Here is a 23,060-nt window from a genome sequence, read left to right on the forward strand (position 1 = left end):
TCTGAGGAATCTTTAACGACTACAAATGGTCAGGACTTCATGTCCGCACCTCATTTGAAAGATGATGACAACCAGCAGTTAGTCCTCCCTGCCACTACCCAGGGACTGGAGTCAATTCTGACTCAGAGAGTAAAGGGCCACCTACAGAAATCACTAACAACATTTTCTATCCTTGGCTGCCTTTGCTAACAGATCTACGTGAAGCAAATTACTTAAATATCTCAAGTATCACTGCCATATTCTAATTAAAATACACAGTGGCATCATTCCTCATCTCTGTATAGAATTATGAATTAATGCTATGCACACTCCTTGGGTAAAAAGGGTTAAGCCCTACTCCTTGGCAAATACTGAGTAATGAGTATGCACCTATCAGGTAGGCATTAGATGCCTATTGTTTATATTCTCTGTATACTTACTATCATGCTACCTTATTTTTGCCTCTTATATTTTTTAAGAAACTGACTCAAGTGCAGTAATTAAAATACATTACAGTAGTGCAAGTGAAATTTGGAAAACTGCCAACGTCTTCAAGAACTTATAATTTTCCTTTTCAGAGGAAAAAAGTAGTTTTGACATCTTTGTGCAAAACAGTCACCAACAGTTACTTACAATTTCAGGAAAATCACTGTTTTAATCATGACCTTTCAGCTGCCCTTGATTGAAAAATTTGACCACCTACAGAAATAACTCTGTTGGGCCCTCATCTCTCTACTGGTTGACTGATGGCCTCATGTGGTTCTACATGTTCACAGTTACAAGTAAAACTATATAAAAGCGGCAGAGCTTAGCTTCCATCTAAGTAGATAAGAATAAAATAGTTCTAATTGACAATTAAGGGGACTATCTTTAAGTGGCATCTTTCCCATGTACCTGTATCAAAATCAAACAGTACATTTTTCTCTGATTAAATGTCTATTCTTTTGGTCACCATTCACTACAACCACTAATTTATCATCCATTGTGTAAAAGACACTGTATTACACTCTGTTGGGAGTGATGGAATGTGGATAAAACAGTTGCTGCATTAGAGAACCTATTATCTGATGAACCACTCAACAGGCTAACTAATGTATAATAAATACGGACACTATGCATACACTGTGGAGACATCTGCTTGTATATGCATACACATAGATAAAAATCGTGTTTGGTTAAATATATTTATATAAAAATATATACTTATACTTCAGGAACAATATATCAATATATACTTAAACTTGTATAAATATACTATGTATAAATATCTATATAATATGTTATACCAGAAAACTTTTTCTAAGATATTAGAAGTCCCTAAGTGTTAGTCCATGAGTTTGTCAGTGGAAATGAAAATAAAGACTCATCCTACTAGTTAAAGGTTTCCCACCTACTGTATAAGCAACAAAAATAGAGCTGGCATTCAGGACTCCATTAGAAGTTTATTGAAACTCTGTGAGGCTGGAAAGCTTTTAGGAGTTCAGCTTCATTCAATACCCTCAAAAAAAAAAAAAAAGACTTAAAAAGATTTTTTCTTTGTATTCAATTTCTATGAGTAATCTCCAATTTACACTTATGCCCAACCCAGAAACTGAATTAATCAATACAATTATCTTTTTAGAAATCTTTTTTGTCAACTATAGGAGTTCACAGAATAGAAAGAAAGATTGAGATTCCTTAGATAGTAGACTTTATGGCAAGATTCAGCTATATTGAAGGGCTGGCATTAGAAATGGGCATGGTATAGGCTTCAATACTATGTTTTGGGAGATTACAAAAAGTAAGTGAACCTGATCTCTAAAACATAAATCAGTTATCTACAGTTGCAGTATACAGTAAATTGTTTTATGGAAAACAACACTAAAATATGTATGTGATCAGATCACAAATACTGATTATCATGAAATTCTATACTAAAATAGTCATCTTTCCAAAACAAGTAAATTCACATTTCTGGAAGTCACCACCTTGTTCATAATCACCAATTTTTATTTATTTTTATTTATTTATTTTTTTGCGGTACGCGGGCCTCTCACTGTTGTGGCCTCTCCCGTTGCGGAGCACAGGCTCCGGACGCGCAGGCTCAGCGGCCATGGCTCACGGGCCCAGCCGCTCCGCGGCATGTGGGATCCTCCCGGACCGGGGCATGAACCCGCGTCCCCTGCATTGGCAGGCGGACCCCCAACCACTGCGCCACCAGGGAAGCCCAATAATCACCAATTTTTAAAAACTCACCTCACTTCCTGTTGCTGAAAAAGTCTTAGTAATGGTCTAAGGCCCTAATATCAACATATAAACTAAGAGGAACTAAGACAACTATTCAGCTAATTTAGGCCCATTTAATACTTTCACATGAAATAGTAAAATAATTAGAGCAAAAGATTTTAGACTAATTAGCTTTATCATACATATTTACTTTATGCATATAATCATCTTTGGCAAATTTATCATTAAAAAAGGAAAGAGAAGAATGCAATATACCTGCCCAATTAAAATTAAAAACAGTTAATGAGTAAGAGAGGAAGTTGTACACCTAAATGATCCTAACTGCTTATCTCTCTAGTCTATATTCATGATTGCCCAAATTTCCTCCTGTGGAGCTAAGCCAAATTTTTTTTTTTTTTTTTTTTTTTTTTTGTGGTACGTGGGCCTCTCACTGTTGTGGTCTCTCCCGCTGCGGAGCACAGGCTCCGGACGCGCAGGCTCAGCGGCCATGGCTCACGGGCCCAGCCGCTGCGCGGCATGTGGGATCCTCCCAGACCGGGGCACGAACCCGTGTCCCCTGCATCGGCAGGCGGACTCTCAACCACTGCGCCACCAGGGAAGCCCAAATTTGACGAGAATATATGCAATTGACTTCAACGTTAAAAGTCTATAAATCCTTGCTTAAAAAGAATTCAATTAACCAACATCCTCAATCAATTAGAAAACACTGATGTTAGGGATTTATTAAGAACAAACCTAAAACTCCCAAGAAACATCCTGGAGTGAGTGTAGTCAACCTAATTGTTTACATATTTTTCATACATAAAGCCACTGATAAGTATTTATTTGGTTTGGCCCAGCTTTGTACTACCTGCTTTGAAGCACATGATGCTTATATATAAAGCAGTTGAAGATCAATTTGTTATCAAAACAATATATATATTAACCACATTCACAATGACATAATAAAACAATAACTGTGTACTACAGACGTGTAAAAACAGAGTAACATGCCATTAGCATTGAGTTAGTCAGAATTCCTGTGAATTATCCTTCTATTGTAATACATCTTACTGACATAAACTCCACAGATAAATCCTATATATATGACAGCATTTTCTAAAGGAAGAAACTGAGGTAGCAGAGAAGACACAGGTAAGTTTTTGTCAAAGAAAAGTGGATCAGATAAAAAAAATCCACTATATTTTACTGCAGTCTTCAACCAATACTCTCTCACTGCTTAAATGCAAACCTCTCGTTTTCATTCAAACGTTGGGATAAAGGAATAAATAAGTTCATGGACTTTTAGTCTCATGAAGTTGAAAGCATACTGCTTCCTGCGGATAATACTCTGATTAGCAATTTTTGTTTCATCATGCTTGAAGAGGAACATATACAACTCAGAATGGTCTATCCTACAGGAAAACATTTCTATCCCAATAATGAACCGTTTGTCAATTAGCATTTTGGAAGATGGAGGCAGGGTTTACTCACTTGACAGTTTCTCTAAACTTGGGTAATGTTGTCTCAGTTCCCCATTTCCAGACCAATTATTAATATCTCCTTATAAGCAGGTGTGTGCTAAATATTTGCTAAAGCTTCTATAGAAAATATCCCATCAGAAGATGGATATCTTTCCATTCAAGAGGCATACATTTATGTGTGTGTGTGAGTGTGTGTTTTAATAAGCATAACCATGGAGGAGACCCTAGACAAAGAAACATTTCTGGTTTATTTTAAATAATTTTAAAAATTCCCTGTTCCTATTCTTATGCTATAGGAAAATGCAGTATATCAGGGGCATTAAGAGCCATAGCAGAGAACGCTAACTGGCCACCCAATATCCCTTCCCAATAATAAAGCAGACCCGTTAAATGTATAAATAGAATCCTACTAATAGCCCTGAGATATAAATGGAAGTTGGGAGAAGATTCAGGGAAAACCTTTTAGAAGGGGACAGCTCTGACTGCTTTGGCCTTTCTGTTCTTTGCTGTTTGTGCTTCTCCTACTTCCTGCCTTGATATGCAATAGAGCTACCCTACTAAAGCTGTACCAGGTCTTTTGTGAGCATTAGAATGAGGATCTACCCTAAATGTGGTGGAAGAGAAAACTGGAAGGACTCTGGATCCCTAGCAGCATGGCAGAACAGCTTGGACTGCATCTGACCCTCTTGTATTGTGGAAGATAAAAAAAACTCCTATCTGGTTCAAACCACCACCACTCAGGTTTCTGTTACTTGAACCTGAATACAATTCCTAAGCGATAGGGACTCAGAAGTTGGTGTCAGATAAAATCCTGTTGTGCCCACTTACGTGTTTTTGGATTGCCTGCTCTCACTTTGCATCAACTTGCTCATCTGTAGGACAAGGATAATAGGGATATACCTTTCCCAAAGGGCTGCTCTGATAATTAAATGACATAATTCATCTAATACCATGACCCAAGGTCTACGTGTTTAATGATTATTATTCATTATTATTACTAATCTTATCAGGCTATCACACTATAAGAGGGCAGCTCATCCGTGATTGAAAAGTAGGCAAAAGTCAGCCAACGGGACGTGGTAGACAGGGAACATGGAACTTCTACCAAAACAACTATCCAACCAGGGGACAGAAGAACAATGTTACAGGACAAATGAAGGCAGGGTTGCGGGGTGGGGCGGAGAGAGAGAAGAGTAGTGGCGTAAGTTTATGGAATTCTTATCCCCTTGGGTAATGATTTGCTATTTTTCAATCAGAACTTCAGGATGTGATACACACTTCAAAGCCCTCCTTTCTATAAAATTTAAACATACTCTCTAGTTGTTTATTAGAATCTCCTATTTGTGGACATGATTATATCTATTGTTTTGAAGAACAACAAAAACTAATAAGCTCTATGTGATCTCACTGTGTGCCCCATGAGGACAGTCTGTGTTTTTTCTCTTTACCATTGAGTCCCCTGCATGATGATATATGAAATAACCCCATATGTTAACTCTCCCCATTCCAAGGACAGTCTTTCTCATTTGGGTCACAAGCAACCAGAGGAAAAAAATCTGCTGCTTTTACATATGGAAAACCACTGTTTATGTGAAATAATGAAAGAGTTTGAGTGTTATGGGCACTTTTAATTTAGAAGGAAGAGTCACCAGGGGGAAGAGACCTCAAATGCTACCGTGAGGGCTCCATACACCTGCTCCCACAGGGCAAGTCCAGGGTAGGCTGGGGTGAGATGGGCAATCGTATAAACTCCTCTATGTTTATGTGGCCTGCTTTCCGAATGGCACTTTGTGAGACATCAGCCTTGCAGCAGACATCCCATGACAAACTGAAGTAGAGAGAAAGGGCTCAGGTATGGCTGCACAGAGGGTCAAGGTTGCAAAGGCTGTGATGTCCCCTCTTGACTCTCCATGGTATGGGAGTTAGCTGAGGGAGAGCGCTGATGCTCTGAAGAGGTCTCACGGAGGGTTCTGATAAAGGGGTGCGGATGGAAGCCTCAGCATGGCCGGTGTGACTGAGGTCGTGAGAGATGCCATTGGGGATGCGTGCCCATGACTAGAGATCGTGACAGGACAATTATACAGCTCATCTTCTCCCATAACGAACAGGTGAGGGCTGGTAAGCAGACATCAATTCTCACCTTTCTCCCCACCCTTGAGCAGTTAAATGTATCAATATCCATGTGCCAGAACCAAAACACTGGAGTAATTATTTCATGACCCACAATTAAAGCACACTGCAATTTTCAATCATAAGAGCCAATTCTCTCTGAGTCATACATTGAACCAATTAAACCTAGAATCTCTATGCCTGAAAGGATGGCTTCTAATGAAAAAGGTGAAAGCTCCTGTCCTCTACATCCAATCATATCTCTCTCTGTTTGCTAAACCAGGGGGAGAAGTTCAACTGCGTGGCTTGGAATGGAGCCCATGCCAGCAGATTGTGCTGGGTAGAAATAACACTAGTCTGTCTAGGTAAGATCGGTGCCAATGGTTCCAACTAAAATTAGAAAAAAGGAGACAGTACCTTGGCTCATGCTTATGTTGGAGACAAGACTCTAACTCCTGCTAAAGCCAAATGATGGCAATTCAATTCCTGCCTGCCAGTTGCAAATCCCTACATTACCACTGCAGTACTATCAAAAGACATTTGTGATCCAGGGCACCTAATGAGAGAGGTGATTTCTCAGATTAGTCACTTTAATGGATTAGCAGTTCAAGTGCTAGCAACTCAAAGGTATGCATGCATTTATTCTGAGACAAGAAAGGATTTTCCAAACCTATCAGCAGATTATTGGAGATAAAAAAAAATCAGTAGGACCTTATTAATGTGGGATAGACAGAGGATATTATTCATTTATTAATTGTAGTGTAAAAGCAAAAAAAACAAAATCAAGGATAGAATAAACTCCCTCCTTCCACAAAACATCAACAAGAGACCCACAACGCTTCTCAGGCATTTCAACAAAAATAATTTTGCTCTAATCTCATACATGTCATAAGAAATCATGCCACAGTGGAAAGAAAGCTGGGCTAGGAATCAAGAAATCTGGGTTCTTTTTCTGGCTCTGTCGCTTATTAACCGTAAAAATGATGCAAAATTTAACCTCGCTGAGCCTCAGTCCCTTGTCTACAAAATCAGTGACTTAGATAAGCATTATCTAGCTCTTAGATTCCATATTAATCTCTAAATTATTAGTGATTAGATTAAATTTTATATTTTATATGGTCTTTGTAACATATATTGATATTAAGTCTTTAATAAACCCTGAGTTTGGAAGTCAAATATATATAATAGAAAAGGAACTCTTGTTCTAATGGTAAAGAATTAATAGTGTTTTTTTTAAATTTTCTGTTTCTGTCATGGCAATACACACACTATAAATAGGGACAATATTTGTGTGTCTTAGCAGATACCATAACCTTTCTGGCAAATGTCAAAGTCACATAAAAGCTCTGATATCACTCAAAGCATTCTTCGAAGGAAAGACTATACTGCCACTGGACAGAAGGAACTTCTCCAATGTCCCGAGTAATTCACGAAACTAAGAGTCTGGGGAGAGTTTCAGGTGCTGGATGAGATAACACACTCAGAATATTGACCCCAAGGCCTCTGCTAGATTTCGACTGCTTTTCATTCTACGTAGGTAAGATAATTGACCTATGGCCTCTAACTCTACTCCCAAGATTTTCAAGCAACCGACAGAATTTTATTCAAATCACCATAATGCTCAAAATGCTCATTAATGTCTCAACACAGAGTCAGAACTCCACTGTTCAAGGCCCCTTTGGACCCAGCCTCTTCCAGTGAGTGGTACCCAGCCTGGGAAGCAGACCTCCAGTCTTCCTGGTTGGTGCTGGACTATCCAAGAGCTATCTGCACTGAAGACAATTCATAATGTGGCCAACAGGATAATCTCTGCCCTGACTATGGACAACTAGAGTTCTCATTTTATTTCTGGCACTAACTCTTGGGATTCTGGGCAAGTCCTACAATCTCTGTGTTAAATACTATTGGTAATGATGCTTCTTGAGTACATGCACTAGAAGAGTTATGTATTCCCAAGTTTGGCAAAAATACTTCCACTCCATATTGTGCGCTAGTGTGGAAGGAAAATCTATATTTTATCTGATGCTAGAAGGTTAGTAAACTCAAATGAACACTCTGGTCCAGAGTACAAATCCTTTCTGTACTTATTAGCTATAGGATTTTGGAAATGCTGAATCTGAGTTTCCTCATCTATAAAAACATAGGTAATGAAATCAATCTCTCCACCTACATCTTACAACTATGTTAAACATTAAATTTCTGAGTATGAATGTATGTGAAACCAAGATGGTGGCACACAGAACTCCGTGCAACCACAGGTTGCTACTGATCCTTCACTCTAGTCCTTTAATGCTGTCACAAAGCATTCGCGGCACTACCACCACCTCACTGGCATCATCAAGCTCCTCATCGTCACCAGACCCTGTTTCTAACTTAAGAATCTGGACTCTCAGAGACCCACTGACTGGCTATGCTGTGTACTGTGCCCATACTTCCTTTCTAGCTTTTATCTGATTATTGATCTCTTCACACACATCCATTGGACTGAATATACCAGCTCTATCTTCCCTCCCTGGAAATAATCTGGAGTTTTACACCTACCAGAAGATACCTGATCATTCACTGGCATTAAATTTTGATCTTCATTTGAGTGCTTCTTAAAATTATTGTTGTCGGGCTCTGTACTTGACATGCTCTCCTCTATTGATGTGATTAATTAGAAACCATAGTGCTAAGATCATTAACCCTATTTTATTGGCAAATAGACTAGTAAATACAAAGACATAGTAAGTACCCTCAAGGCTTACAGAGTGTATGTCAGAGGCAGTTAACAGAATAAGACCCAATTCACAACATAACATACATATCACTCTATTATGACTTTTTTCTTCCTAGAGCCCAGTGATGTTACCCTCTTACATAGCACACTTTTTCCTTTATGATAATAAAGAAGAATGGGTAACACATACATACATCTTATTTAAGGCACATGTTTTAATTTTTAAATTTAACATTTCATTTTGAAATAATTTCAGACTTAGAAAAAAATGCAAAAATAGTATGGAGTTCCCAGCTTCCTGGCATATTAACATCTTCAAATCCACAGTACAATGAGCAAAACTAAGAAATTAACTGAAAAAACTGACTGATATACAGACCTTATTCAAATTTCAACAACTGTCCCACTCATGTCCTTTTCTTGGACCATGAGCCAGTATTTAGTTATCCTGTCTTCTTAGTCTCTTTCCATTTGGGACAATTCCTCAGTCTTTCTTTGTTTTTCATGACCTTGACACTTCTTAAGAGTAGGGCCTCCCTGGTGGCGCAGTGGTTGGGAGTCCGCCTGCCGATGCAGGGGACGCGGGTTCGTGCCCCGATCCCGGAGGATCCCGCGTGCCGCGGAGCGGCTGGGCCCGCGAGCCATGGCCGCGGGGCCTGTGTGTCCGGAGCCTGTGCTCCGCAACGGGAGGGGCCACAGCAGTGAGAGGCCCGCGTACAGAAAAAAAAAAAAAAAAAAAAAAAAAAAAAAAAAGAGTACTGCCCAGTTATTTTGTAATATGTCCTTCAGTTTGAGTTGTCTGATATTTCCTCATGATAAAATTCATGCATTTTTGGCAAGAACATGACAGAAATGATTTTTTGTGCCTTCCTCAGTGAGTCACAGCAGTGGTACATGATGCTAATAAGTCTCTTTACTGGTGATACTAACTTTGATCACTACAAGCATTCTGAAAAGAGATATTTGGACACTATGTAAGTATCCTATTTATCATCATATTTTCACCACTAATTTAGCATCCAGTCATGATTTTTGCCTGAGAAAATCATTAAGGTGGTGTTCACCAAATGGTCATTTTCTATTTCCAACATTCCTTCTACAGTTATTAATTGGTATTCTACTGTTATAAAATGAGCTTTCCTTTCTCTCCCATTTATTATTTTTCAACACTGTTAATAACATCATGGACTATATTGAGTATAATCCATTACTATCATTATTTCCTTGCTCAAATGTCCCAGATGTGGCCATTGGGAGCCATGTCAAAATGGCTCTTGTGTCCTTTCAACCTGTTTCGATTCTTTTTAGTCATGCCTTACTTTCTTGAACCATAAGATTTTCCAGTTTCTCACCACACAGTTTTTCTTCTTGCCCTAGAATCATCCATTTCTACAAGGATTCTTGGTGTCTTTTATTGGAGAATGATATTCAGAAACGAAGATCTAGGTAGTAGGGGTGCTCATCAATACTGAGGTATTACTGCTTTTAAGCCCTCTCAGCAGATAGAGCTAGGGAATATATAAATGGACACATACACATACACACACACTCACACACACACACACTCACAACTATTTCTTTATAACACACACCATGAGTTTTTATTGATACCTCAATTCCATTCAACATCACAGGGTTCATTCTAGCCCTCATTTCTTTTACAGTAGGAAAATGGCTCTCGTTATCCACAATCCTAGTATATACTCAAAGCAGTTCAGAAATGTTAACTCTCACCTCCATGAAAAGCAGAATTATTAATCCATATTGTGTGAAAAGCAAATTTTCTTATGAAAATACAATAGTTCATTTTTTTTTTAATCTTAGAGTATAAAGTCAAAAATCTGTTTGGCAAAGTTACTTAAATTAGCTCTTTTCCCCCACCCCCTTCATTTGTAATTCATATGAATACAATTAATCGTTTGTTATTTTTTGTTTTCATGTGAGGCTCCCTAAACACCCTAGCTCATTTTAATTAATTATTTGGTTTTGAGTATGTCAAACATTAACACAGTTCCAAAAATCAGATCTATACAAAAGAAAAAGGATATTCAGATAAGTGTCACACTCTCCTGTCACCACTTCTACCTTATTTTCATTCTCTCAATACCCATTTGCTGGGCCCAACCTCTGTACGTAAAAACCAATTTCATGAGTTTCCAGCTTATCTTTCCTATTTTTTGCCCCAATTAGCAGATACAAGTGTATTTTTTTATTTCCCTTTCATTCTAGATATTACTTTTCTGCACTTTTTCACTTAGCAGTATAACCTGGAAATTACTCTGTATCCTTTCATTCTTTTTACAGCTGCACGGTACCTCATTATGTGGAGATTCCATAGTGTTCTAATGTATTCAACTATTCTCCTATGCATGAGCATTTAGGTAGTTTTTAATATTTTACAATTATAAACAATGCCACAATGATTAAACTTGGGCATATGATCCTCATATTGTCAAAGATGTATCTTCAGGATAAATTCCAAAAAATAGGATTGCTGGATCAAATGGTGTGTAAATGTAGATTTGTTAGATATTGCCTAATTCCTGTCCAAAGGCTTGTACTAATTTTCATTCCATTCGGCAATGTAAGAGAATAAAACCTCCGTTTTCAACTCTTCCCCTAAATCATTTTAGCAGAGATGCTGAGCAGCATTTGAGTGTTGATTTATGTTTACCTCTTGTCTGAGTACAGATATCATCTAACCATGGTGCTAACAATCAAAGAAAAAGTTTACATAAATGTAAAAGAAGAAGAATAGAAAGAACAAGGAACTGGGAACAAATCACTGGAAAAAAATAGTTGGTTTTGATCACAACGGCTCAGGGTGAAAATACATAGCATCTTCCCTTTGAAAACTTAATAAACCAAGATTTTACAGTAATTTTTTCCATGGCCAAGATTAAGCCCTGCCTCCATTTTTTTTTTTTTTTTTTTTTTTTTTTGCTGCGCCATGCAGCTTATGGGATCTCAGTTTCCCTATCAGGGATTGATCTCAGGCCATGGCAGTGAAAGCCCAGAATCCTAACCACTAGGCCATCAGGGAACTCTCTAGCCCTGCCTCCTTTATGTCCACTAGACCTATACCAATACAACAAGTGGCACACAGCATCTGAGTTATCTGCTAAAATGTCTGTCTTGCATTAAAGATTTTAATTTTGAAGTGGAGACCATATATTGATCCACGTATTTACCTCAATTTCTAGCACAATATTTAACATGTAACCTTCCTGATAAAAGTGTGTTAGAAGTTCATTAATATAAAAACAAACATTCTCCGGGTGCTCACTCTGTGCCAGGCACCATCCTAAATGTTTTACATGTATTGTCTCATTACATCCAGGGAACAATCATACAAGGTTGGTTTTGTTATTATTCCCAATTTATAGATGAGGAAACAAAGACTTAGAGAAGACGCATAACTTGCCTACAATAATACATCATGAAAAAAAAGAGCTGGGACTTGAGTAGGATTTGAACTGAGGTCTGTCTCATTCCAAAGCACATGCTGCTTTGCTTCCCCCTGGATGGCACTTAGAAATAGGAGCCTTCCTGATGTCCCACATGTCACACTTATGTAGGCAAGTTCTAACTCTGCCTACTATAAGGCCAGAACTAATTCTATATTATGGATCTCAGGGCAGTATGTCGCTATTAAGAAGGGAAGGAAAGGCGGTAATTTCAATGGTTTCCAAATAGACTCTTAAAAAGCTTTCTGAGATTTTTACCTTTTGGCAAACAAAGCTTTGGCTCCTCTGATACATGCACAAATTTATTACACCCTTGTGACTGTGGTTTACATATAAGCATCTTATTAAAAAGTTTTTAAAAAACTGAAATGTGATTCCCTTCCTGACAGCAAAGGAAAAATAAAAAGATGTTCTTTGCCCTCCTGTTCTAATCTGTGTTTGGAAGTCAAGTCTGCAATTCCCAGAACTCTATCACCAGCTTGTTACATTTCCATAAATCTGTCCAAGAATACAACACTGTTCACACACAAAAAAATGTAATATAAACTGTAAAACGCATGCACTTGATACCTGGATCCAATTTGCCCCCATTTTGTATATAAGTGAAAATAAGGCGAGACTTTAAGTCTGTGAAATGACAATATCACATTATTTAGATAAATGCCACCAAAGCATTATTGAAATTCTGTTAGCATTTGCCTTACTGGTAAAAGAAAAATACCTGTAATGCATAGTTTAAATAATTACTTTAAACAAAAGCTTCTTTTCTACATTGCTTATTTATCTTTTGAGACCAACTCAGCAGGGCTATGTATTTTATTAAAATTGCCTTCAGACTGCTAATGGCAGGGCGTCTGTTAGCACAGGAAAAGTGATGGCAGTTTGACTCCTATTCCTAATATTGGGAGTTAGTCCAGACACTTAAGAGCCAGAACTCTGCTGTGCATTTGACTATGTTATCAACACTTTACTTGCTAATGATACTAGTGACAGCATTTCAATATGATGGGTCAGACTTAAATAGGAAAGCTTATAATTGTGCTTACAGAACCAAAGAAACTCCCTCCCCCCTCCCCACAAGAATATCCCTTTTATCAGCAGATCAGCTGGTGTTAAGCTTCATGACTGGGAATTATTTGGTAAGCTTCTGCTCAATATTTTTTCTCCTTTTCCACTTCCCACCTTGAATGGAGAGCCTCCATCAGCACCTGATATCTACCCGTTCAGAAAATGACAACTGAAAGCCTTCCCGTGGTGCAGCCATGTGCCAACTACCCAGCAGAAGGTCACACTGATGACTTCCCTGTGGCTTTTATTTTCCCCAGGGAAATCCACAGCCAGGGCTGACTGCTTGCCAAATATGCTGAGTGCCACAAACCAGCAGTGCTAAGAACCCCCCATCCTTCTTGATGGGAAGCAGTAAGCAACTGTGCTGAACACCTGTGTCAGCTCCTGTTCCTGGGGACACCCCAGGCAAGCACTCATTCAGCATTCAGGGATAGGGCTCCTCTCTTCTAACTGGCACTTCGGTCCAAAAACTTCTCAGTAGTCGTATGATAATAGTTATGTCTGTCAGATCTCTACAACACCAGCGGGTTTAACTACTGTTGAGGATGATTTAAATCATTTATAAGTTAAGTATTTTACTATGATCATCTAAAGGGAATCAGGATAATGAATGTATTTCCTATTATGATAAATGTAAAAGTAACACTCTCCATCACTTGCTCCAACCAACTTGAGGAAGAGGAGACATAGTCTGAGATTTGGATGGCGTGATTCCATAGATGGACAAGATCGAAATCAATCAGTATTTTTCCTATAACTAACTGGGAATAATATGCTAAACTGAACTGGTGAAAACCTAGTCAAGAATGGATGGAGAAAAATCAGGCAATATAACTAAAAGATTGCCTGCCACAGGTTAAGACTTAGTAAGAATATATGAATGAATGAATGAACCAATGAATGAAGGAACATCTAAACAATTTTCAATACTTCAAAAAATTCCATAATCCAGAAATGATTATATTCTAGGGAGCCAACTGAGTCTGCATTTAGTGTTTATGATTTGCAGACCACTCAGGCAGGACTTGTGCAAAGATTAAAAATAAATAAATGAATAAATAAACCAAAGCCTACTTCAGGACCACATAGCTTGTCAAGCAGCAAAACTACAATTCAAGCTTCAGAGTTTCTTCTACTTTGACTGTTCCATTTGGTCTTCTCCAAAATTCCACACGGCATTCAGACTGTTGGTCTTTCAGGGTGTTTCCTAAGCCTGGATTGCTCTTCCACCAAGGAGGCAAATTTTGCTACCGAATGTAATCTCGCATAGCTTCATTCTCAACTCCCCTGCTTAGTTCCAGAATCTCTGCATGGAATGCTTCTTCGATATATCAACATTGGTATTTCAAATGTACAGACTCTCAAAACAATTCACGTACCTCCCACTAATTAAAAATATGTAAATAAATACAAACCATTAATTTTTCCAGTTTCCTATATCTGTGAATTGCATGGCTTTTATTTCAATTACTTAAGGTTAAAATTCATCCCTTATTGCTCCAGGAAGTCTACCCTAACGATTCCATCTCTGGATTTCTGCTCCTATCTGTCCCCAGGTTTTACCATCTTGGTCCTGACTTTCTGGATCTCTTGCTTAAATGACTACAATCGTCTCCTACCTTCCCCTTATAGCTTCTCCCCTTTCAATCAACCTCATACTGCCAGCATATTAACTACTTAATCCAAGGCATAGACCCAATCACCACCCACATTCCCTTAAAAAACAAACAAAAATTTTTAATGGCTCCCCAAGTCCTGTTAAGTCTAATCACTAGCATGAGATTCAAAGTCCTCTTTACAGATTTGAACTGTAAAGTTTCTTTATGTTGTAAATAGCCCACCATATCTTTAGAATCATTGTCTCCCTTTTGTATACGCTGTGCTGAATCCAAACTTACCCAAGCCGAAAAAGACACTTAAGATACCAGGATCTTAAATATATACTAGTTAAGCCCTACCAGTATCTAACATCTCTGCTAGGAAAATCATCCTTTAAGATCCAGCTCAAATACTGTTTTGTTTATGAAACTTTCTTTCTCTTTACTATGAACCCCCATAGAACATCAGGTTGTAGCTCTTTTGTAGGCTTTTTGACATTATATCTCACACTATAATATTTGGTTTTGGATCTTCAAACTAAATTCATTTAGCACAAGCTATAAGCAAAGCACCTTGAAAAGTATTTTAGGGATACAGTGGAGAACAAGATAGATTCATTCAGCAAAATGCAAAGAGAAAAAAAAAGTTTTTAACTGGAGTGGAAAGTGGAAAGTCATTCAAGCAGTTGAAAGAACTCAAGGGCCGAATAAGAAAATCACTGACAATTACCATATGGATTTAGTGTGATGGAGATAACTGATGACCTTGGCAATGGTTGGCAGGATAGGAGTAGAAGAGGGCTGATGAGCAAGAAGGAAGAAAGAAAATGGAGACAGTAAGTTAAAACTCTGGGGAAATAAGTATATGAAGGGAGTGGTAGCTGGGGGGAGAAATAAGGTCAAAGGGAAGGTTTTGTTTATTTATTATTTAAGAGGGGGTTGACATGTTTAACCATTAAAGCTTCCAATAAAGAAGAAGTTGAAGATACTCAATGGAAGAATCAACGTTTTTGGAACTGCCAGAGGAAGTAGGTTTAAGCATGGGGGAGGGACTGGCCCTTCCAGGAGAAGGAGAACCTCCCAGCAAAAAAGGGACTGGAATCACAGCAGATTCAACAATTTTACATGCATATGTGAAGTTGAGGCTGCATACCCTCTCCTTCAAAAAACAGTGTCAAAGAGTAATTTCCTTATTTCTCCGTTTAAACATAAACCTGATTCCTATTCTTATGACTAAAAGGGAAAGAATTTAGAATAAACAAGAATTTTTAAGAAAATTATACTAAGTATTCATAAGCAAACAGATTTATATATTTGTTTATGAAAACAAAATATATATTTATTACATGAATATTCTAAAAGTCAAATAATGAAAATCTAAGCTTATATACCTACTTATAGTTTTAAGATAGTTTTTAATGCATTGATTCAAAAGTCTGACACATTTCTAGTAAACAGTTATTGGGCAATTGGAAACTGCTGCCGTAAGACTGATAGGTGAAGGCACTCCCACCTCCTCAATTCCCTTTTCAATAATCACTTTGATTCTTTGACATGACAGTAATAATAATTTTAGAAATAACCCTTCCTTCTAAATATCAATAATACCTTCTATAACCTAATTTTTCTGAAAATAAATATGGACATTTTCCTCTGTTATTTATATAGTATATCCCTATTTTTTCATTTATATTAAAAATGGTCACTTCTAACGTAAGTGATTACTAATTCAACCAATTTTTATCTACACATTGCACACATTGGTTTAACAAATGTAAAGGAACCGCAGAGATAACAGTAGCAATGCAATTCTCTTTATGGGAGAAGCAGGGTTCGTCATTTAGCAGGCAAACACAGGTTAAAGACCTCAAGTCGTCCTCCTGGTAAGTTTCAGAGCTGGTTCCAGAATTCATGCCCTATAAGTCCTAGGAAGCTGTTTTTGTTTTTTTTTTTAACTGATCCGTGTTTCCTTCTCATAGTCTTATCAATCATGTGATCATTACAATAAACCATAACATACTTTTCAAATATTCTCCCTTACAACTAGGAGATAAAAATTCATGACTTGTTTATGGACTTACACAAGGCTATGTAGTTTGGGTTGAAATTAACAATGACAAACAAATGGGAAATTCAGCTATGCAAAGCAACTAACTGGACACACAAATTTCTAAATATTACATACCCTTGTCATTAATGTGCCTATTATGAAAAAAATAAGTTATACAGAACTGAAGAACATGATTCAAAATCAAAAGAATTCTGCAAATTAAAGTCATGAAAATGAAAAATGACAGCTCTACTATTTAACATGAGCTCCCTGAACACAATCATCAGTCAAAATCTTAATCAGATAATGTTGCCCTAATCATTGTTAAAGTCTATTTTCATTCATAATTTATATTCTGTGTATAAAGAAAGAAATCTTTAATGTTTTACCCAAGCTGTAAGTCCAAGTGATCCTTAAACCTTGAGAGCCACATCATGCCCCTTTATTGGCTGAAATCCCCTTAATGATTCCCATCTCACTCAGAATAATAGTCAAGGTCCTGCCATGGTCTACCAGGCCTTATAAAATGGTCATCACAACATCCTACCCTTTCTCATCTCTTACTTGTCCACTCCTTACTCTCTCTGGCCACAGTGCCCTTCTTGACGTTCCTTCAACATACCAAGCACACTCATTATACTTGTTCTTCCCACTGAATGTAAGTCTCTTCACCCATATATCTAAATCATTCCCTCTCACTACATTCAAGTCTGTGCTCTGTTCTCTCCTTATCAGAAAGACCTACCCTAGACATGGTATTGGATACAGCCTCCCACCATTCTCAATTTACTCTGCTTTATTTCCTCCTTAGTATGTATTCCCATTAACATATATATTAAAATCCTCATTTTATGTTTTCCTCCACTACAGTGAAAACTCCAGAAGAGTAGGAACTTCTGTTGTATATATGAATGAATGATCATCTTATCGTTTCATCCAGCTGAATAGGGAACTTCTTCAGAGAAACAACAGTAAAAAAAACTCTTAACGTTCTTGAGTTCTTCAAATATCAATACAATTCAAAGTGAAGTATGAGTATCAATGGTATTCTTTATCAAATATAAATTGGTGAAGATGACAAATGATGATGGTATTTTTTATGTGTGTGTACAATGTTGTGTGCACAATGTTGTGTGCAGAGTTGTTTGTGTTCCATAACCTGTAAGGCACGTAATTCAGTGGGCCTGCATCATATCGAGAAACATAGATTAATCTCTGTTACTAATATTTCATGTGACAGTGGGAAGCAATGTAGGTTTGTGAAATAGATGGATTAGACTGAAGTTCTTTCTATGCGTCAAGACTATAAGGGATCTATGAGGACTCTTCCTTCTTGATCTCACTTCCAAACATGCAAAACTCAAACAACTGTATTCAATTTAACATCAATATATACATACAGCTGGATGCCAAGAAAATCCACTACTTTTGGCTTCAATTTATTTCTTTTTAATGTTTAGTTCAATGATATTTATAAACTGAAAATTGGGAGATGTTTACTACCAGAAAACTCTTTATACACGTATCACTAAAAAGTGGTTCTCAACTCTACAAGAATCAGTGCAGACATACTTACAAACCCAATTACTTGGGCATATCATTCTAAACACAGCTTTTTGCAGGACTCTTTCTTAATTTAGCCAAGAGCAGAGACCCGAGTATATGCGATGCATCAAGATATACTTGAAATTATCTCTCCTTTAAGCTGGAGAGTGGTGTTCTCTCAAGATGCATACAATAATAATCTGTTTAGTCCATAATTCTAGAAAATAACTAAATCCCTGAAGCATCCTGGCAGAAGAACTTTAAGCTTAGATCCTTTCTGAATAAGCCATTTCACTTGAAGAGATGTGATCAGACTGAAGAACAAAGCTATTTATCTCTCTGTGTGATGGAACCCGAAAAGCCCACTGGTAGTTGCTCTCTAGGAGGCCTGGATGTTGACGAGCTAAGTCAAACTCCAGGAGAGTTGTGGAAGTGGTAACACTAGAGGGGTAACAGAAAGGGAGAGGACTCCCAAGCTTCTATAAATAACTAAGCAATAGTAGCAAGAGTCATAATCACTATTTAAGACAACTGGTAGTCTTCCTTGAAGCAGGAGATGAACACGAGCAATCAGTCACTCATGGTGACACTCAGGGAAATGGGGACTGCAAAGGCCAGCATGGCTGCATCCAGCTTACTGAGTGTGACTTACACTAAACTTTCCACAATGGCTGACAAATGCTCACAGTAGACCCTTTGACTAATTAACCTTCAATTTACATATGGTAGTCAACATTCAGTAGTTAAAATTAGCGTTGGTAAACAGATTGACTCTAAGAGCATCAAGAGCTTTTAGAGGTGTCCCTGTGCCCCGAGAACAGGGCAGAAAAGAAAGGAAACTTGACTTTCATGACCCAAGTGTTCTCCCACTACAATTACATAATTAATAACATTGTATATGTTTTAAAGTTTTGATTCTGGAAAAGTCATCAAAAAGTCTTCATTTCAAAACTGTTTACACCCTAAAAAGGACAATAGAAATCAGGGTAACTGTGTACCATATTAGGTAAGAAATCTTCTTCTATTCCTGAAAAACTCTTCGAATTATTTTTTCATCTTCAAATCCTAAAAAGAGAATGCCTAAATGCTGGACTTATTATCTAAAGGCTTTAGTCGTTACTTGCAAAACTGAAAACCACACCAAGTAAGCATGGATAAGAAATAAACAAGTGGCAAGAGATCAAGAACTCCAAAATTAATGACAAAAGAATGATCAGCAAATGATAATAATACAATGTTCTGACCTGCTGAGTCTGCAATCTCTCCCACTCCTGATGTCCTTGATATTATCTATTTCTTGCAACGCTAAGAAAAAAAATAACAAAGAAAGACAGGTATTTAGGGAAAAATCAAAGTAATTCCAAAATACTTAGGTGAAAAAAAAATTAAACATTATAAAGAGAGTTAAGATTTCTACTACATAACTTTGGAAGAAATATTAAGTAATTTCATTCTAAAATTTTTTCTAGACCAGATTCATAGCCACACAACGTCAGACTCATAGGACTATGCCAGTTAATACCTGATGAATGAATAATAAATGAGCACTCAAAAAACAAACTTTCATAAATGACAGGCAAGATATAATGATAGTTGAAATGTAAAAAAAATGTGAACAAATTATCGTGAAGCTGTTTCAATTAAATCACTTTTTAAAATTTTATATTATTAATTCAGTCATGTAAGCACATGTGCATGTATGTAGCCTATGATCACCCTGGGCCCAGTTTTATTGAGAGAAAAAATTTTAACCATTCTTATAGTCCATGATGGTTAACTTAAAATATACTTATAATGCAACCTTACTTACAACTACAATACTTTAAGGATAACAGGCTAATGGGCACTGAAATTTATTAACTCAGACTAGCACTTACCAAAGCACAGTGCTACATTGTACTAGGATACTAAGTTGTATAAGAATAAAGGGTTTACAAACTCACTGGATAATTTCTACGTTAAAACAATAAAAACAAAAATAGCAAACTAAACCCAGAAACACTGTATTGATACTTAGTCACTTTATCTGAGCCAGACCCCAAAGGCCAGGATTTAAGCATTGGTCCCATGACAGAAGAGCTTTATGTCTTTAGAAATTTATCTAACCTCTTTGAAGGTTTATTTTCTTGATCTGTAAAATGGTTTCATAGCCTTGATATAAATCCAAAAATTTAAAAAATTTTCAATACATGTTAACTATATTATCATTTTATTATTTATTTATCAGTATAGAATTCTTTTTTATAAGGGGAGGTTCATTATCTATTCTCAGCTTTTTAAACTTTGGTCTCAGAATGATTATGGTTTCAAAATGGTTTCAAAATGTTTAAACATTTGTTAATGACTTTTATGATTTGAAACATGATCATTAAAATTGTATAAATATAAATTACATAACGTTTATGCCCTAGGAGGGTACAGTTACGTGTACCATCAATCAGATTATGTGGTTAGTATTTTATTTTATTTATGTATTGTTAATGAATTAATTAAGTTTTGGATGCTTTGGGTATTCGTTGCTGCACGCGGGCTTTCTCTAGTCACGGAGAGTGGGGGCTACCCTTCGTTGTAGTGTGCGGGCTTCTCATTGCGGTGGCTTCTCTTGTTGCAAAGCATGGGTAATAGGCACGTGGGCTTCAGTAGTTGTGGCATGTGGGCTCCGTAGTTCTGGCTCGTGGGCTCTAGAGCACAAGCTCAGTAGTTGTGGCACACGGGTTTAGTTGTTCCACAGCATGTGGGATCTTCCCAGACCAGGGATCAAACCCATGTCCCCTGCATTGGCAGGAGGATTCTTAACCACTGTGCCACCAGGGAAGCCCTGTGGTTAGTATTTTAAATAAGACTTCAAAATGATACGCTCAGGGTAACAGAATTCTACTTCTAGGATATTGATCTAACATACTAGAGCCAGAGATTTAGAGATGATCTAGGACCAGGTTACCTGTATAACTTTTGATTATTAGTCTATATAAGACTTCTCATTTTTGAAACAAACAATAATTTGGGGTGGTTTCTGGGGTACCTAAATTCTTTTAAAGGCTACAAAATAGTAAAAGAAACTAAACACCAAGACTAAGTGGGATTTATCCTAGAAATGCAAAGTTGGTTTAACATCTAAATATCAAATAATGTAATATATCATACTAATAACATAAAACCATAAGATCACCTCTATAGATGCTGAAAAGCATTTGACACAATCCAACACCCTTTCATGATATAAACATTCAACAAACTAGCAATAGAAGGGAACTTCCTCAACCTAATAAAGAGCATCTACAAAAACCTCACAACTAACATATGTAGTAGTAAAAGACTGACTAGTTTCCCACTATGATCAGAAATAAGACAAGGGTGTCCACTCATGTCACTTCTATTCAAGATTGTACTGGAGGGAGACCTTCAAGATGGCAGAAGAGTAAGACGCGGAGATCACCTTCCTCCTCACAGATACATCAGAAATACATCTACATGTGGAACAACTCCTACAGAACATCTACTGAATGCTGGCAGAAGACCTCAGACTTCCCAAAAGGCAAGAAAATCCCCACGTACCTGGGTAGGGCAAAAGAAAAAAGAAAAAACAGAGACAAAAGGATAGGGATGGGACCTGCACCAGTGGGAGGGAGCTGTGAAGGAGGAAAGGTTTCCATACACTAGAAAGCCCCTTAACTGGTGGAAACAAAGGGACGGTTGGGGGGAAGCTTTGGAGCCATGGAGGAGAGCTCAGCAACAGGGGTGCAGAGGGCAAAGCAGAGAGATTCCCGCACAGAGGATTGTTGCCGACCAGGACTCACCAGCCCGAGAGGCTTGTCTGCTCACCCACCAGAACAGCTGGAGGCTGGAAGCTGAGGCTAGGGCTTCAGAGGTCAGATCCCAGGGAGAGGACTGGGGTTGGCTGCATGAACAAAGCCTGAAGAGGGCTACTGCACCACAGCTAGCCAGGAGGGAGTCCAGGAAAAAGTCTAGACCTGCCTAAGAGGCAAGAGACCATTGTTTCAGGGTGCACGAGGAGAAGGGTTTCAGAGCACCGCCTAAATGAGCTCCAGAGATGGGCATGAGCCGCGGCTATCAGCAGGGACAGCAGAGAAAGGCATGAAGTGCTAAGGCTGCTGCTGCAGCCACTAAGAAGCCTGTGTACAAGCACAGGTCACTCTCCACACCTCCCCTCCCAAGAGCCCGTGCAGCCCGCCACTGCCAGGGTCCCATGATCCAGGGACAACTTCCCTGGGAGAACACACAGCACACCTCAGGCTGTTGCAATGTCATGCTGGCTTCTGCCACCGCAGGGTCGCCCTGCATCCTTAACCCTCCTGCCCCACAGCCTGAGTAAGTCAGAGCCCCCTATTCAGCTGCTCCTTTAACCCTATCCTGCCTGGGCGGGAACAGACACCCTCAATTTACCCACACGCAGAGGTGGGGCCAAATACAAAGCTGAACCCCAGAAGCTGTGCGAACAGAGAAAGGGAAATTTCTCCCAGCAGCCTCAGCAGCAGTGGATTAAATCTGCACCATCAACTTCATATACCCTGCATCTGTGGAATACCTGAATACACAATGAATCATCCCAAAATTGAGGCGGTGGACTTTGGGAGCAACTGTAGACTTGGGGTTTACTTTCTGCATCTAATTTGTTTCTGGTTTTATGCTTATCTTAGTTTAGTATTTAGAGCTTATTATCATTGGTAGATTTGTTTATTGATTTGGTTGCTCTCTTCCTCCTTTTTTTTCTTATACATAGACATATATATTTTTTCTCTTTCTCTTTTTGTGAGCATTTATGTGTATGATTCTCTGTGTGATTTTGTCTGTATAGCTTTGCTTTTACCATTTGTA

The 23,060-nt window shown here is 38.0% G+C and overlaps 1 protein-coding gene across 1 annotated transcript in view; it reads right to left on the reverse strand.

Moving 5' to 3' along the window:
* Window positions 1-23,060, reverse strand: part of SOX5 (SRY-box transcription factor 5) — a 739,414-nt gene that overhangs the window by 642,117 nt on the left and 74,237 nt on the right. Inside the window, exon 2 of the mRNA XM_060112407.1 lies at window positions 19,469-19,529. The gene's annotated coding sequence lies outside the window, so the exon portion shown is untranslated. The remainder of the gene's footprint in view (window positions 1-19,468; window positions 19,530-23,060) is intronic.

The sequence above is a fragment of the Mesoplodon densirostris genome, chromosome 11 (genome assembly GCF_025265405.1).
Source record: "Mesoplodon densirostris isolate mMesDen1 chromosome 11, mMesDen1 primary haplotype, whole genome shotgun sequence".
In the NCBI taxonomy this organism is placed as follows: Eukaryota; Metazoa; Chordata; class Mammalia; order Artiodactyla; family Ziphiidae; genus Mesoplodon; species Mesoplodon densirostris.